Source organism: Amblyomma mixtum, chromosome 2 (assembly GCF_055824585.1).
Source record: "Amblyomma mixtum isolate Tamu chromosome 2, ASM5582458v1, whole genome shotgun sequence".
Taxonomy (NCBI): domain Eukaryota; kingdom Metazoa; phylum Arthropoda; class Arachnida; order Ixodida; family Ixodidae; genus Amblyomma; species Amblyomma mixtum.
Genome location: NC_143013.1, coordinates 214,816,537 through 214,833,970, shown reverse-complemented (window position 1 = coordinate 214,833,970; position 17,434 = coordinate 214,816,537).

The window sequence follows — 17,434 nt, the reverse complement described above, 5'->3', positions numbered from 1 at the left end:
CGCGAGCCAAAGCTCTCCATAAAGAATATGGCACTTTAGAGGATGTGCGCTGGGTGGACGCCGCGTATGGTACAGACCGTTCAGTAGCTGTGGCTTACCATCCAGCAGCCCCCCTATTTACCCATTTCATAGACCCACCTTGTACCCCGGAAGAAGCAGAGGAAGCAGCTATAGCAATAGCCATTGCCCAAACCAAGGCGGCTTATATACTAAGCGATTCCAAAACAGCCATTCTTAACTTCGCCCGCGGACGCGTCAATCCCCACGCGTGGCAGGTATTAAGAATGTGCACCCTAAATCCCGATAGGCGTATTGAGCTCGTGTGGGTGCCGGCTCACTCTGGCAATCCAGGAAATGAGGCCGCCGATAACATAGCCCGAGGACTTATTTGCCGGGCAAATGGCGACCCCAGCCGGGATTTCTCGAGGGAGCGGGCACACACGTTCTCAGAACTAACTCAACAAGCACGCCTTGCCCGTCGACTCTATCCCCCTCCCCACCCCCGCCTATCCCACTCCGAACAAATCCTCTGGAGGCGACTCCAGACCCGAACTCTTCCTACCCCTCAGCTTCTATCCCACTTCCGCCATGTTTCCCCAGAGTGCACTCTCTGCGGAGAACCGCACGCCACCCTAGACCACATCCTCTTCGGCTGCCCTGCCGATCCTCCCCCGCAGGGACAGCCCGCCATCGGTACATGGGAGGAATGGGAGGCCCTCCTTGCGTCGCAGGACCCGGACGCGCAACTTCGCTGTGTGAACCGGGGTGCCAGTGCCATGGCCCTACGTGGCTTGGACACATGCGCGTAATGTGAGGGCTGTGCGGTGGCCCTGAGATCTTGTACGGTCCAAACTCACTTGCTTAATAAAGTTTTCCATCCATCCATCCATGTTGAACTCATTCCGAAAACGCGAAAGAGAAGCAGCACGTTCTTACTGAATGTGTACAGCCCTCCGAGACAAACAAAAGCCAAACTCTTCGAACTGTTTTATGGAGCGCAAAAGCTGGCCAAAGAAAATGCACTCATTATCGTAGGAGATTTCAACGCCATGGACAGGAGTTGGGGATACCAGAAACAAGACATCAAGGGAAGAACATTAGTGGAAGTAGCGGAATACTTTGGCTGCAGTCTAATCACAGATCCTGCGACCCCCACGAGAATAGGGAATAGCGTGAGCACGGACACATGCCCGGACCTCACCTTCGTAAGGAAGAGCAGGGAGTCACAGTGGGACAACATGATGGAAAATCTGGGCAGCGATCACTTTATCCTCCGGACACGAATAGCATCCGACACCATAAGACGCCAGATTGGACAGGCGAAAATCACTGACTGGAACGCGTTTCGCGGGGCTTGCAACAAATCTGAAGGCGGTATCCAATCACTGGAGGAATGGAGCGGCATGCTGAGAGAAACGCGACAACGATGCACAAAAAGTCTAAGGAGAACGAAAGCAACGCCCGAAGTAGACGCCCACCTCCTCAGAATATGGGAAGCGAGACGCAGTCTCACCAAAAGATGGCGGAAGCAAAAACACAACAGGAAACTAAAACTAAAGATAGCAGAAATTACGGCAAAGGCGTAAGAATACGCGCTGCAACTCGCGAAACAAAATTAGGAACAACTCAGCGACTCGCTTAGGGGAACTCTAGGCACGGCCAGAACCTGGAATCTCTTAAGAGCACTAATCGATCCGACCAAAATAAAATCAGGAAACAAGAAAGCCATCCACAATTTCGTCCACTCCTTCGAGGGATCAGACGTCGCCCTACTGGAGAAGGCACGAGAAAAATGCTTCGGCGATCACAACCCCCCGCAATACCAAGGAACGTATCGAGGATCCGAAAACGAGAAACTCGACCACCCCATAACTGTGGAAGAGGTTTACGCGGCCATAAGAAACACCACCAGAAACACGGCAGCCGGAGCGGACAGAATCGACAACGCCCTAATCCGCAACCTGAGCGACGACCTCATACAAGAGCTCGTCAGCTTTCTTAACAAACATTGGGAGGCGGTGACGGTTCCCGAAGATTGGAAACACGCTGAGGTAATAATGATACCTAAACCTGGTAAAAAGCTACAAATTGAAAACCTCAGGCCCATATCACTCACGTCGCGCCTTGGCAAGCTTTACGAACGGGTTGTAACTTTAAGACTGTAAAATTACATGGAATATAACGACTGTGTACCACATACCATGTTCGGCTTCAGAGCGAAGCTCTCGACGCAGGAGGTTCTCCTCCAAATACAAGATGTCCTGCGAAACGTACCTCGGATGGGAGAAAATGTCATAATGGCCCTGGACATCAAGGAGGCATTCGATAACATCAGCCACGAAGCGATCCTTACGGGCCTAAACACCCTGGATTGCGGACACAGAATCCACGGCTTCGTCAAAGCCTTCCTGTCCGATAGAACTGCCGCCATCGGAATAGGAGGCCTTCGATTGGAGAAAATTCGTACTCCAAACAAGGGAACACCCCAAGGGTCAGTTATCTCACCCCTACTCGTCAACATAGCTATCATAGGCATAGCTCGAAAACTAGAGAACATCGAAGGCATCAGGCATGCAATGTATGCTGAGGATATAACAGTTTGGACAAACACGGGCTGTCTCGGAACTGCTGAGAGTCTGGAAAGGCAAGCAAAACCGCACCGTCTTAAACAACGAGGACCTAAAACTCAACGTCTACCTACAAGGGACGCCCATACCAGAAAAGACAACAATAAGAATTTTGGGCATGGGGGTTCAATCCAACCAGCGCATTACTCACACTTTTACCCTACTGAAAGCAACAACGCTACAAGTCGCACGCATGATCACCCGCATCACCAACAGGCGACATGGCATGCGTGAAGAGGACACACTAAAACTAGTCAGAAGCCTTGTAGTAGGTCGAATCACGTACAGCCTACCCTACCAGTGCCTCAACAAAAACCAAATACAACAAGCGGATGCCATGCTACGCAAAGCGTATAAGACAGCGCTCCGACTACCACGCAACACGTCTAAAGAAAAACTCATGGCCCTGGGATTACATGACACCGTTGAGGAGCTACGAGAGGCGCAGATTGAGTCGCAAAAAATCAGGCTGTTGCAAACAACGACTGGAAGAGCGCCCCTGCAGAGGCTCGGATACCGCGAGCAGATGCGAGAAATGTCGAGGACGGCAACGATCCCCGACGAGCTTCGCAATACCCTCAAGGTAGCGCCAATACCAAAAAAACATGGATCCCAACCTCCATCGAGGCCGAAGAGAAGCGAGGGCCGAATTCATCGAGAAAACATACGCTCCTCAAGCCACGACCGTGTATGCAGACGCGTCTTGGAGAGGAGGAGATACCAAAATCGGTGCAGCGGCGGTGGTCGATTCGTCTTTACGCGAAATGAAAAGCGCGTCTCTCCGAGGCTGCACAGCTGCAGAGTCCGAGGAAGTAGCCGTTGCTCTGGCGGTGGCGGAGGGCTATAGAACCGGGCGGTCACTAACAATACTCACGGACTCTCAAACAGCCTGCCGAAATTACATGAATGGCAGGATAGGTCGACACGCGCTCCGTATACTCCTCGCAGCGAGCGACAGAATTAAAAACCAGGAAGAACAAAACGACAAGATCCCACACAAACTTCTGTGGGTACCGGGGCACACAGGGGTGGCAGGGAACCAAGAGGCCGACAGGATAGCTCGAGGATACATTACTTTCCGAGCATCCGACGAGACCGCGGAACTCACGCCAGCACCCAGGGAATACTCGGCCATACTACAAAACTATAGAGGCAGAAGAATGCGATATCAACCACCGCACAAATCTCTCAGCAGAGGGGTAGCTGTCACTTGAAGACAATTACAAACAGGCTCTTTCCCAAACCTACACATACTAAACAAAATGCACCCTACGGTATACGCGGTGAAATGTCCCTGGTGTGACGAAAAACCTACTCTATACCACATCACATGGGCCTGCCAAAACATAGACGCGGTCGCCAAAATACAAAACCCGAGTGTGGAGCAGTGGGAGACTCTGCTGTCCAGCGACCGCTGTGAAGACCAACAAGGTCTGGTACAGGGAGCTCAACGGGCGGCAGTGGCCAGCGGAGCCCTGGACTGAGGGCAACCGACCACTGATTAGAGGCGGACGACTTCGACAGAGAAGGCTCCTGGGGGTAGAACCAAGACGTATCTCAGTATGCTTCTAAACCGCAGAAAAAAACCATTAATGAAAATAAAGTTTTCCCTTCCTTCCTTCCTTCCGCCTTAAAAACTGGAGGACGCTGAAGCTACGTCTTTAAGAGTGGGACGCGACAGCGTTTTACAGCATTGCCAAGCAGTCGACGGAACGCCATCGCCCGTTCGGCGCGACGCCTTGCCCGAAGGAAAGGAAGACGCCTGTCTCTCATATCTCGGTGGACACCCGAAAGGAACATTCACCACAGTACATATCTGTAAAGCACCCTTCTAAGACCACACCGTATTTACTAGACGAGCCATTGTTCATTCCAAACCAGCGAGCTGGCGTGGCGGAGTGGTTAGCGTGGTGGTAGTGAAAACTTTTAATTGATGAAATAGAGTTTGGGAGCCATAGAGTGGCCCCGCTACATGGTCGGCGTCCCTAGTCCGGGACACCGCATCACGAGGCCCCGTCTCTCGCCCGTTTCACCAGAGCCCTTAGGAACTCAAGCGAATAGCATTTGAGGAGGACAATCTCCCATGCCTCTCTGGAAGGGGTAGGGGAAGGGGGGAGGTGGGGATTTTGAGTACATGCCCACACCATGTGGAAGATATCACAGGTCTCCCCACAGTGCGGGCATCGCCCATCCGTGTTTTGATCGTAATCCGTGTTAGGACCAATTTTCTACTCAGTTTTATTTATTTATTGATACTACGATCTTTTACAAGACCTTCGCAGGGTGGGCACACAATACATAAATTCTGGAAACAACAAAAACGACCTCAGGAACAAGCAAATAATACAAGAACAATTGATCAACAATTTAAGATCAAGAACACAATTTCAAAAAGTACAAACGAAACAAAGAAAACATTTATTTATCTGGCCTGACTAGAAAGGTTAATTAGGCTAATTGGGTAAATAAGCGATTAACTAAACTAATTCCCACTTACTTGGAGCATCACAATCCGATCCCTTTAATTCGTTGCATGGTTACTAGCCAAAGTACAATTGACCTCGTTTGATATTCGCGCACTGTGACGTCACGACCGTTTCGACCAATTGAAAAGTGTGACATTTCTGTAGACAACTCCTGCTTACAACGATGAGGCATTAAAGGCTTCCGCCTTAAAAGACACGCGTCACAACCCTCATCACTCAGACAATAGCTGCCAACATAGTGGAGTTTTACAGTATTAACGAGAGGGTGAGAGCAATCGTAATTAGGCTTAATAAGAGGTACAAGTTGAAGCTGGTGCGTGCCTACGCGCCTACATCCAGCCATGATGACCAGAGCGTTGAAACCTTCTATGAAGATGTGGAATCGGTAACGACCAAGAAGTAAGATCACAGTACACTGTAGTGATGGGCGACTTCAATACGAAGGCAGGGAAGACGCAGGTTGGAGACCGGGCGGTAGGTGACTGTGGCATAAGTTCTAGGAATAGCAGGGGAGAGATATTAGTAGAGTTCGTAGGGAGAAATAATTTACCGATCATGAATACCTTCCGCAAACCAGCATACAGGAAGTGGACGTGGAAGTGCACCAATGATGAAACTAAAAATGAAATAGACTTGATACTATGCGCTCACCCTGGCATCGTAATGGGTGTGGAGGTCCACGGATAGCTCCGTTGTAGCGACCACATATTGGTGGGGTCTCGTATTAGCTTAGATTTGAAGAGGGAACGGAGGGAACTAGTGAAGCGTAAGGCTATTAACAAGTTTTTTTTTAGAATATTTCGCTGTTGAACAGATTTTTCGTTTGGTCAAATGTTTAGGGGAATCCCTTAAGGTGGAGTAGATTTGTAATAAGGGAGTAATTACTCACTGACATCCACCCGAGCGCAGCCATACGGCTACAATGGAAAGCTATACAGCTTTCTCAGAAACTTCGTAGTTAAAGAAAAATTCGTCCTGGTCCGGGGTTCGAACCCGGGACCACCGCTTCACCGGAGCAGTCGCTATACCAATTGAGCTAACCGGGACGGCAAGCTAATGGTAGGGCGAGAACGAATTGATCTATAACTCGAAGAGGGAACAGTGTTGGTCAAATGTTTAGGGGAATCCCCCAAGGTGGAGTAGATTTGTAATAAGGGAGTAATTACTCATTGACATCAATTCGCTCTCGCCCTACCATTAGCTTGCCGTCCCGGTTAGCTCAATTGGTTGAGCGACTGCTGCGGTGAAGCGGTGGTCCTGGGTTCGAACCCCGGACCAGGACGAATTTTTCTTTAACTACGAAGTTTCTGAGAAAGCTGTATAGCTTTCCTTTGTAGCCGTAAGGCTGCGCTCGGGTGGATGTCAATGAGTAATTACTCCGTTATTACAGATTTTTCGTTTTAACTGAAGAAGGCGACCGTAAAGTTGAAACAATGAACGATAATCTCACAGCTGTCGTTACGGAGTGCGCTGCCGAAGTAGGTGGTAGGATGGCTCGGCAGGATACCGGCAAGATATCTCAGGAAACGAATAATCTGAATAAGGAACGCCAAATCATGAGGGCGTCTAGCTCTATAGACAGAAGAGAACAAGCAGAGCTATGAAATTTTATAAACAAGTGCAAGGTAGCCGACCAAAGCAAGTTTAGTATGGAGAGAATCGATCATGTTCTAAAGAACAGAGGTAGCCGAAAAGCGGTGAAGAGGAAATTAGGCACAGGTTAAACACACATATCTAAGTTAAGAGATAAAGAGCGCAATGTCATTAGCAATATGGATAAGATAGTTAAAGTAGCTGAAGAGCTTTACACAAATCTATACAGTCGGGAATGTAATTAGAACGTTACTGAGATTGGCAGTCGAGCACAGCAGTGGGACATCCCGGCAGTAACGAAGGAGGAAGTAAAGAAAGCTTTATGATCAATGCAAAGCGGGAAAGCAGCTGGTGAGGATAAGATAACAGCAGATTTGTTGAAGGACGAGGCGAGATTGTGCTAGAAAAACTAGCCGCCCTGTATACGCAATGCATTGTGACCTCGAGCGCACCGGGAGCTTGGAAGAACGCTAACATTATCTTCATGCATAAGATAAGAGACGTCAAGGACTTGAACAACTACAGACCGATTAGCTAACTGTCTGTTGCCTACAAGGTTTTTACTAAGGTAATTGCTATTAGAGTAAAGACAACCCTAGACTTTAATCAACCAAATGATCAGGGCAGCTTTCATACAGGATTCTCGACAACCAGCCATATTCACACGATTAATCAGGGGATAGAGAAATGCGCAGAATATAACCGACCCCATGTTGAAGCCTTCATTGTTATGAGAAAGCATTAGACTAAGTGGAAACCTCAGCTGTCATGCGGGCATTGCGAAATCAGGGTGTAGAAGAGTTATGTTCAAATATTGGAAGACATCTATATAACGACTGCACAGCTACCATACTTCTTCATAAATTAAGAAATAAAAATCCAATAAGGAAAGCTGTGAGGCAGGCAGACACGATATCGCCAATGAAAGCCACCGCCTGCTTCCAGGATGTATTCCGAGGCCTGAATTGGGAACTGTTGGGGATAAGAATTAAAGGAGAATACCTAAGTAATCTGCTTTTCGCTGATGACATTGCCTTGTTAAGTCGCTCAGGACATGAACTGCAAAGCATGATCAATGAGCCAGACAGGCAGAGCAGAACGGTGGTTCGAAAATTTAACATGCAAAAACCAAAGTAATGTTCAGCAATAGAGCAAGGGAACAGCAGCTCACAGCTAGTAGCGAGGTACTGGAAGTAGTAAGGGAATAGTCTACTTAGGGCAAGTAGTGACCGATGGTCCGGATCCCGAGAGGGAAATAACTACAAGGATAAGAATGGGGTGGAGCCGCCGCTGTAGCTCAGAGGTTATGGCGCTCTGCTTGGGACCCGAAAGATGTGGGTTCGATCTCAGCCGCGGCGGTGGAATTTTGATTAAGGCGAAATTCTAGAGGTCCGTGTACTGTGCGATGACAGTGCACCTTAAGGAACCCCAAGAGGTAGAAATTGCCGCAGCCTTCACAACGGCGTCCCTCATAGCTTGATCTGCTTTGGGGCGTTTAACCATATACCAAGAATGGCGTGGAACGCATATGACAGGTTGCCTCAGCTGATGAAGACCAGTTTACCAATATTCATATAGAGAAAATATACAACAGCTGTATCTTGCCGGAGCTCCCCTATGGGGCGAAAACGTGGAGGCTAACGAACAGGCATCAGCTTAAGTTAAGGACAGCGCAGCAAGCTATGGAAAGAAAAATTATAGGTGTAACGTTAAGAGATCGGAAACAGGGGAGTAGGCGAGAGAAGAAACGCGCGTCAATGACACCCTATTCGAAATCAAGAGAAACAAATGTAATGCGGAGGCAAGATAGCCGCTTGTCTTTAGGGATAACGGAGTGGATTGAAAGAGAAGACAAGCGTAGCAGGGTGTGGCAGAATGTTAGGTGGGCGCATGCATTAAGAAGTTTGTGGGGATATGGTGGCCGCAAATGGAAAGGACAGGGAGGGTTAGTTATGAAGACATGGGGAGGCATTTGCCCTTTAGTGGGCGTAGGGAGGCTGATGATGTGATGTGATGTGTTCCTTTTTTTGGACTACTGGGGCGCTATGCTGGAAGGCCCGAGTTTGCTGAAACTCGGAATCTTCCCGAGCTCTGGCGACGCCCTCAGATGAGTGAACTAATGGTAGCAAGACAAAATCCCACCCTCGTCACGCCTCAAACTTCATTGGGTTATCTGGATATATTCCGTGCTTTATCATCACATCGGCGCCACCTAATCGCCTTCTTGGGCGGTCTACAAAGAACGGGTCACGTGAGCCAACCACCGGTGCACTTTTCATTTGTGTGTCGCTCCACCAAGTGCACTGCGTGTGCAATTCGATAAACGAGGTTTGTTGAATTTTATAATGCACTTAATACACCTTTATAAGCATTTCATAGTGTGCAAGATTTGGATTTAAAGCGCGTTGGAGTGATTTATGCATTATTAAATTTTGCTTTGTACCGCGAGGGAACGCTACCAACGCCCTTCATCAGCTGACCGTCAATGGCGACGAGGTACGTGCAACGCTGTGAAGGCTACAGAAGTAGTCCACAAAAAAAAAAAATAAAGAGAGGTGTATCACTCCGCGCTGTTGTGTGGCCGTGCCGTCTAACGCGTCGCTCCGGGGAGTCTAGAGGCAATGGGAGCGCGTGGGTTCAAATCCCGCATCGTGAAACTTTTTTATCTCACTTTTTTTTTTCATCGCAAGTTGAATTTCGCGTGACTTGAATGAGAAAACTCGTTTTGTTCAGAATCGCTTGAATATTATGCCGTGTTCTGAAATGAACTGCACGCATCTGTTCATTTCGTGCATACCGCGTTAATGTGAGCTGTCCGAAATTCGTTGCCAATGAGCTCGCACCGGCTTTTGGTCAGCAGTGGCGGTTATCTTCCCGATTCTGCAGCATTGTGACTATACTTATTAGATGCAAGTGAGAGGTTTGTGCGAAAGATGACATTCATTCGTCGAATTTAATTAATTAGCACAGTGGTGAGTGCTCTGCAGTGGCCCGATTAACAAGTGGCCATCTGCAACTTTCGATTTCGCCGTTGCCGAGGAGCCCACTTTTTTTTTGTGGGCCCCTCTTAAGGTACCTGGCATGTTATGAATTGTTCTGTGGAACCGGTTAGCGGCTGATCCAGTCTTCGCCAAAAGAGTCTGGGACCGACTTTGGCACTGTGCTGTAGAGTAGCCCAAAGGACTTGGCGAGAACAATTATTTTTTACTGATTGCAATGTTCAATGAATAATGTGCCTTTCTCGTGAAATAGTTGGCCTTCACCATGTCAGGGCTGGACTTCGAAGGGGCCTTTACGCCAATGTAAGTCCCGTGGACGCATCCCACGACGTCTGTGATGCCGCCGCGCAGAAGGAAACGCTCCTCAACATACGCACGCTCGGCCGCAGTCGTGGGCAAAGCGAGCCACCGCTTCTGCACAGCCGCGTGGATAAGCGCGTCGGAGACGTCCCTCACACAGCGGCTCACAGTGCTTTACTGGCGTCCAATAAAGCGGTCTGCGCCGACGCTCCCCTGGAAGCTCCCGGTCGCGAATAACCGGAAGGCGCAGGGGACTTGCTCTTCGACCGAAAGCGAATGAAGCCCGGTACGCACTCTCCGCAGGCGTGGGTCGTCGCCTAACTATTTACACAACCATCGTACCGATTTTTTTGGAGAGGCGAAAATGTCGCTGGAATTCGTTGTCGGCCAAGGCAGTAAACGGGTCCAGCCGGCCGTACTGACATTTGCCGTCAGAAGAAGCGATTACCCAGGCTGCTGCTGCTGCCGCCTTGACAGTCCCGAGATGAATTCGGGGCACTTCACCGTTCACGAGTTTAGCTCCGAGTTCACCTGTCAATCAAAACCATTGGTCACGCCCCCGGCGTGCCGTACATAAATTATAGGCGTACGCGCTATGGATGGGCCACTCCCAAGATCCTTGCCGGCTACAGGTATGCTGCGCGGCTGTGCTGATTGCTGACAGACATCGACGATGTTGACCATCGAAATATAACAGGCAAAACGGACGTCATCGCTGATAAATCTAAGCACCTCTGCGAAGGACACGCAACGTGGCGACAGCCGCCGATTTCTTCGCTCGCATACCAAGATTGCACAACACCATAGCCTGTTGCAACCACGTGAGACACAGCACAACGCTGAAGGCGCGTCACACCTGCTTGCAAGGCGTCAAACACGGAGCACGACGATGAACCGGTGCTTGGAGCATGTCCTACTCCAACAACATCGCATCACAGGTGTTTGGCTTGGCCGTCCTTTCATCGGTGATAAAGCTCAGCATCAATGTGTCAAACACATCTGGGATCGACAAACGGTCGCTGCTCCAGACCCAGTGCAATAAAGTGTTTGTAATTTCCAGCACGCAAGCACTGCGTACTTCACGACCGTAACACCTTTCTCTGTTATAAGTCCGACTCCATTATTACAAACAGGATCCCTCAGCTGCCCGAATGATATTAATGCGATGTCCCTGCGGTATACAACGGCGATCGACGTTAGTGACCAAACCAGTCCGCAAAACCTTGAAGTGCGTCGCTGGGCAGCACGCTCTTCTCATCCGCAGTGCACTAAAGAGGCGTCACACACAACAGGCATACGTAATGAATCATTGAATACAGCCAAACAGCAATTTTTTCTCACACCGCATCACAGCCGCTCGCACGGCCAATTTCTACCGCTGAGATTCGCCAAGAGCGTACTAAAAGCTATGGTTGGCCATAGCGGGGTGCGGCAGCGGCCGTAGCAGCGGAGAGCTCCACCTGAGGTTACTGCAGAGAGCAGCAGTGACGCGGGGGTGCAGTGAAGTTCAGTTTTTTGCTTTTGTTTATTATGCAAGCCAGAAGATGCATGACTGTTATATTTTGATATACGACACAATAAAATTTATTATCGCAATGGCCGAAAAATAAGACAGATTCAGAGTGTAGTAGTTGCCCAGTCTTTCCAGTCGAAGGCAGCGCTACCGGCGGCGTGTCAGCGCAGGAGCTCTCTCGTTTTCGACACGGTGGGCTGCCGCTCTAGTTCGTATGCAAGCCACGCTGCAAGCAATGGCCTCACTATCGCCTCTAGCGACAGATAGTGTCAAATCTTTGTTAATTTCCTAAAGCTATGGTTTTCAACAACGCTTCATTGGATTCAGATTTTAAAATACATTTGGAAATGAACAAAATGTTCATAATATTATCGGTTGCCTTTTAACGTATTCGAGAGAAGAGAAAGGGTTGATACAAGAGTGCACCTAGTGCGCACTGTTCGTCTTCAGAAATGGAGATGCAGATAGTGCCTGAAAGAGAAGACACGCCTTCGACGCGCCCGAAAAGGCGTGTCAAACAGCTAGCGGCGACTGTGCAGATAGATAGCAGAGAAGTCACGATTTCGCGATTGCTGATATGGCGCTGATAACTTCAGGTAGCGCTGCGGCCTGGTATTGCGCAGTGTATTGTGTTTGAAGTGTGAAACAGGCGCGCAGGGTGCGCTTGTATCGCCTTTACGTGGCTTTATCTCTACATTTTACTATCCGCTGCCTGCGCACGTTCCGCGCTATCTTCGTTCACTGACTGCCGTCATCGCAAACTCGGATGAAACTCGGGCGAGCGCCAAACTCGGGCCTTCCGGCATAGCGCCCCTGGTAACGTTTCATCGTAACTCGAATTCAGGTGTAATTTAAACTTTAAAAAGTCCTCAAAGCAGAACAAACACATCACCAGGCGCTGCGGGCCGACGTCAGCAGCTATCAATACTAGCCCATCACTAAGCATTTGGTCCGTGAAAAATCATTGGAAAATTGAACAATAAGACTGAGAAAATTACAAAAGCAGTACATTGAAGAGTTTTGAAGACAAAGACGATTGGATCGCTTGGCTACTACTTAACTTCGCGCGTTGCCAGTATATTTGCTTGTTCAATATGCGCATGCAGTGCGTTCGGCAATTTTCTCAAACATAAGAGAGCCTTCGTGCCCTCAAGCAAAGACCTCAAGCCAGTGCCGAAAACCATTCGCAAGGCGGGATTGCATTGCCTCTCTTTCAACATTGATCAATTGCAACATACCACCACAGCCCCGAATATGGGCTGAACGCTGCCTAGCGTACCCCACGTATTGTCCGGAATTTTTCGTGATACTTAACACTGAAGAACTGTGCTCAGCCAGAAAAAGGGCCTCCGTGGTTACCCCGGTACAGACATGGCAATACCTAAATTAGTACTGTAATGCAACCACCGTTACTTGGGTAGTTTTCGCGGTGTTTTGGAATGCACTGCGTACGTTCCAGGTATATAGTTTTTGTAATGTAATAATTCATTCAGCTGAATAATTTAAACGCAGTATAATTGTTCGTTTTCAAATTACCTTCATTAAAAATGCATCACTGCTGCTTGTGTCAGCAGGACTGAATCTCAAATGCGAGGTCGGCAGCCAGGAAAAGAGAAGCCGTTGGCTGATTCCATGATTTGTGGGGTATGTCACGATGAGAGACATTGGACATAAGGACGACATAATGGAGATCTCTTGATTATTTTAGAAGGCTGGTGTTCCTTAACATGCACTGACAACGCCCGCACAACACGCGGGAGTTTTTGGTTTTCTGTGGCATCGAAATGGAGCAGAACGCTAAAGCCACTGTACCACCCCGGCGAGTGTAAACTGTTGTCAGCCGCTATCTACTCCGGGCGCAAGTCCTACTAAGAAACAAATGAATTAAAAAGTCTGCAAACCGTAGAGAGAAATAATAGATTGTTGCCACGAGTCTGTCATAACTGTTCGGCAGGAAACAGCGTGAGATGCGAGATTACGAACATCGAGATGTGTTTGGAGGCGCTGCAGGCGCAAAAACAAGCAAAAGGGTGAGGTTTGGTTTGGTTTGGTTTATGGGGTTTAACGTCCTAAAACAACTAAGGCTATGAGAGACGCCGTAGTGAAGGGCTCCGGAAATTTCGACCACATGGGGTTCTTTAACGTGCACTGACATCGCACAGTACACGGGCCTCCAGAATTTCTCCTCCAAAGAAATTCTAGCCGCCTCGGCCGGGATCGAACCCGCGTCTTTAAAAGGGTGAGGTGTGATGAACAAAATGTTCCAGACGGCACGTGGCGAGCAATCATTATGTGACATATTGGGTGTTTAGAGTATAGTTTAACTGTTCAACAGGAAATGGCGGGAGATGCGAGATATATGATACGCCGAGACATGTTTGGAGGAAGAAAGGCTGCAGGCACAAAAACAAGCAAAAGGGTGAGGTGTGACGAACAACATGTTCCAGACGGCACGTTGCGAGCAATCATTATATGACAGATTGGGTGTTTAGAGAACAGTTTAACTGTTCAACAGGAAATGGCGAGAGATGCGAGATATATGACACGTCGAGACATGTTTGAAGGAAGAAAGGCTGCAGGTGCAAAAACAAGCAAAGTGAAGAGTGTGGACGAACAACAAGCAGTATGTTCCAGACTACACGTTGCGAGGAATTATTATGTGCCAGATTGGGGGTTTAGAGTGGGACTGGGCCTTTCGTGCTCTGCGAGAGTACCGGGTACATCTTTGCGCACGGCTAAATGCAAGATGGCAGGGAGAAAGCACACGGGCATGTAGGTGCGCACTTCAACTGCGTGTTCAGAAAAAGCGCAACAGATGCTTTTTTTTTCAGTTTTTGTCTACCATGGACAAAGCAAAAAAGTGATGCAAAGAAAAAAGCTGTTATGATCAGGACGTCGGCAAAGCCCACTTGCACTGCAACACAACTTCTCAGTACTAAAAAGAATAAATCAAAATAATGGCGAGTGATAGGTGAAACCTCTAGCTTACTGGCGGCTCATAACTGCTGCGGCGACAACATTGTTTCGCCCGTACAGAATCCTACTCATTGGGCGAGAATGCTGCGCAGGCTTGCCTCAACAACGACTATTTTCCAAGTGCCTTCAAACACCGTTGATGCCCCGATTCTTGTTACATCAATACTGAGAAATTCTCTGTCAAGCTTGAGGTTGTGTGGATATGCATAATATGAAGGCGCCCCAATAAAGGCATCTGTTTGCAAGCAGCACCGCCGTTGTCCTGCGTAATGTGCGATTGCATGTTAATCAGTGTTACGAGTTGCCAGCTTTGTTCATGTTTCTTCAAAGCGAAGAATCTATTGTGCTATACGTTCAGAAAACGTTAAAAGCTAGTTTATTGCCCATGGCGTGAAATTCACACGTTCACATTCAGATGTGAGCGTTCCATCTTCTGCGAAGTACTCACAAGTCTGACGCCAGTCTAAGAGACAAAACGGTAAGTGACACAAGAGCTCAGAGCGGTGAATTCTGCACAAGTCGCTCTGCCAGATTTCAGCAGCGCCAAGTATTTCTTGTTGGTATGTTTTTATTTGTGAGCACATCAGCCACATTATTCCGCTGTTACTATTTTTCCCCTTTTATTGCTGCATAAGTGCTATCGTCAAAGTGATAAGCAAATCCTGAAAAGTTGGCGGAAACAAGCTGTACAGAAAATTGTATTCTTTCTTTAAACATACAGCATGAAAGGCGTAATGTTTTGTTTTATATATTTTGTTCCTGGGCGCAGAAGCAATTCACGTTCCGCTGGTCACATTTACAGAATCTATATTCACATAACAACATATGCAGGGTGTATCACTTAAGATTATTATATTAAAAAGATTAGGTTTTTTACTTCGAAGACCGCTTTTTTCGGGCATAACATTGACGGCAGTGCAGAACATCAAAATCCAGCTAAGGCGTGCTAACTAGCAGAACGGTAACTAATATTGAACAGTTTACTTGTTAACTATAAAGTTAGGCTCTTGAATCATTGAGCGGCGTGCAGCCCCTCATAGTAATATCCATATCAGTTTTCAGAATTTCGTAAACGCGGTTACCCTCGGCGCTAAGGCCCAACAAATTTTGGCTACATCCCGCCAAAATACATGCGCTTGCGAGACGCTTGAGAGCTAAGCAACATCTACAGTGCACGTAACTCGTCGAAATAGCCAAAATATGTTGGGCCCGAGCACTGACGGCAATCACGTTTTCGAAATTCTAAAAAAATATTATGGCTATTACTTACTGTGGGCTACCCGTCTCTAAGTAATTAAGGCTCCCAACAATGATAGTTATAATGTTAACTGTGCAGAATTAGCTAACGAGCCTTCTATAATCACGTCTTAGCTGTACTGTGATGTACTACACCGCTAACAATGCTATCCGGAGAATATCGCTGTTCCAACTCCAAAAAAGGATTTTTAAAAATTGCGTGGTCTTAGGGAAAACACCCTAGCTCTAATACAGCCCCACGCTTTCGCTTAAAACGCGATTTTATCCCACTCTTGCACCGTTCATTCATTTCTTAAAATGCGGCTTTAACCCGATTTTTCTTTCAAGATGACCGTTCTAGAAAACACACGAGGGAAAGGGAAATAGTAGCTCGGTCAAATATCGTATGTATGAAAGGGCATAAAGAACGTACGTTTCTGTGAAAAAAAAAAGAAAACTGGAGACACCTCTCTCAAATTTGGGTATATCCTTTGCGTGTTCTACAGGGGTGTACGTTAAATTGCTGATCTCAAACCATTTTCAATGCTCCTTATTGATTACGGGGGCTTAATATGAGGATATGTTCAGAAATTGACCTTTAGAAGCTATAGGCCGGAACACAGGTAGTCACCGTGCATTTATTCAGCATCATTTATTAAGCGCTGCCTACGCTAGCAGGATCCTGCCCCAGCGCTCTTGCCTGTTCAGAACAGCCTCTGTGATCTTTATTGAATGTTTTCTGTGTGAAGAAAGGCAAGTAGAGCTAATATGCATGTGAAGTAGGCTGTATCGGAGATTGTGAGTGTACGCGGCGACGTAATTGTAATAGATGAGAAAAAAATCTCATTTCGTGACGTTTTCTGCGCAACCTGTAAACTAAATGTTGTTTGTGACATACTAAGCATAAAATACGACATTTTCCTGTCCCGCACAAAAACTAGGGATTATAGGAAATTGTCTTTTGTGGCAATAAAAAGGAACCGAAAGAACAGGAATTGTAAAATCTTTTCCTGAATAACATGATGTGCACACGGATATGAACTTAAAAATATTGCTCGGTTTTTGTCGCCCGATGTGCTAAAAAAAAAATAAAACCCGGAGGAACGAAAGGCCCTACATAAAGTATATGTGGGACATACTGGCCGATGCTTCAGCATCGCCATCAAAGAACACTAGTTGCATTCATTCTCAAAGGCAGGGTTTATTTTGGCAATCCAATGCCGATTTGGGGGGTGTATCTCGCTTTTTCCGAAAACGAGAGTGATTTTCCGGCGTCTGCATGGACTGACTAGAAAAATAGTGAAGCTGAAGAAGCTAAACTAGAAGTATGCTCTTTGTGTGTAGCATCCACCCGTTCCCGTTCAATCTGCCTGACTCTTCGGACAAAATTCAGAATACTCCATGTTCTCATAATGTGGTGAAGGTTATGGGCATAACCGACTCAATGAAAGTCTTTTTAAATTCTTGGGAGCGTTTGCGCATGTGCGTTGCAGAGGATATATCTCGCAGGTTTTCCAAACATTTCTTGCGTAGTTCAGCCCTTGTGGCAACAGCTCTTTTTCCTGGGTTCCTGTTGTGGGCTGCGCTTCTTATCAAGCAACCTAAGCTTACGTGTGACTTATTTTCCGATTGGGCCTCAACCTGATGAACAAACGGGCAGTTTGAGAGAGTGAGAGAGCCGGTGTCTAAGAGGAAGGAAGTCGC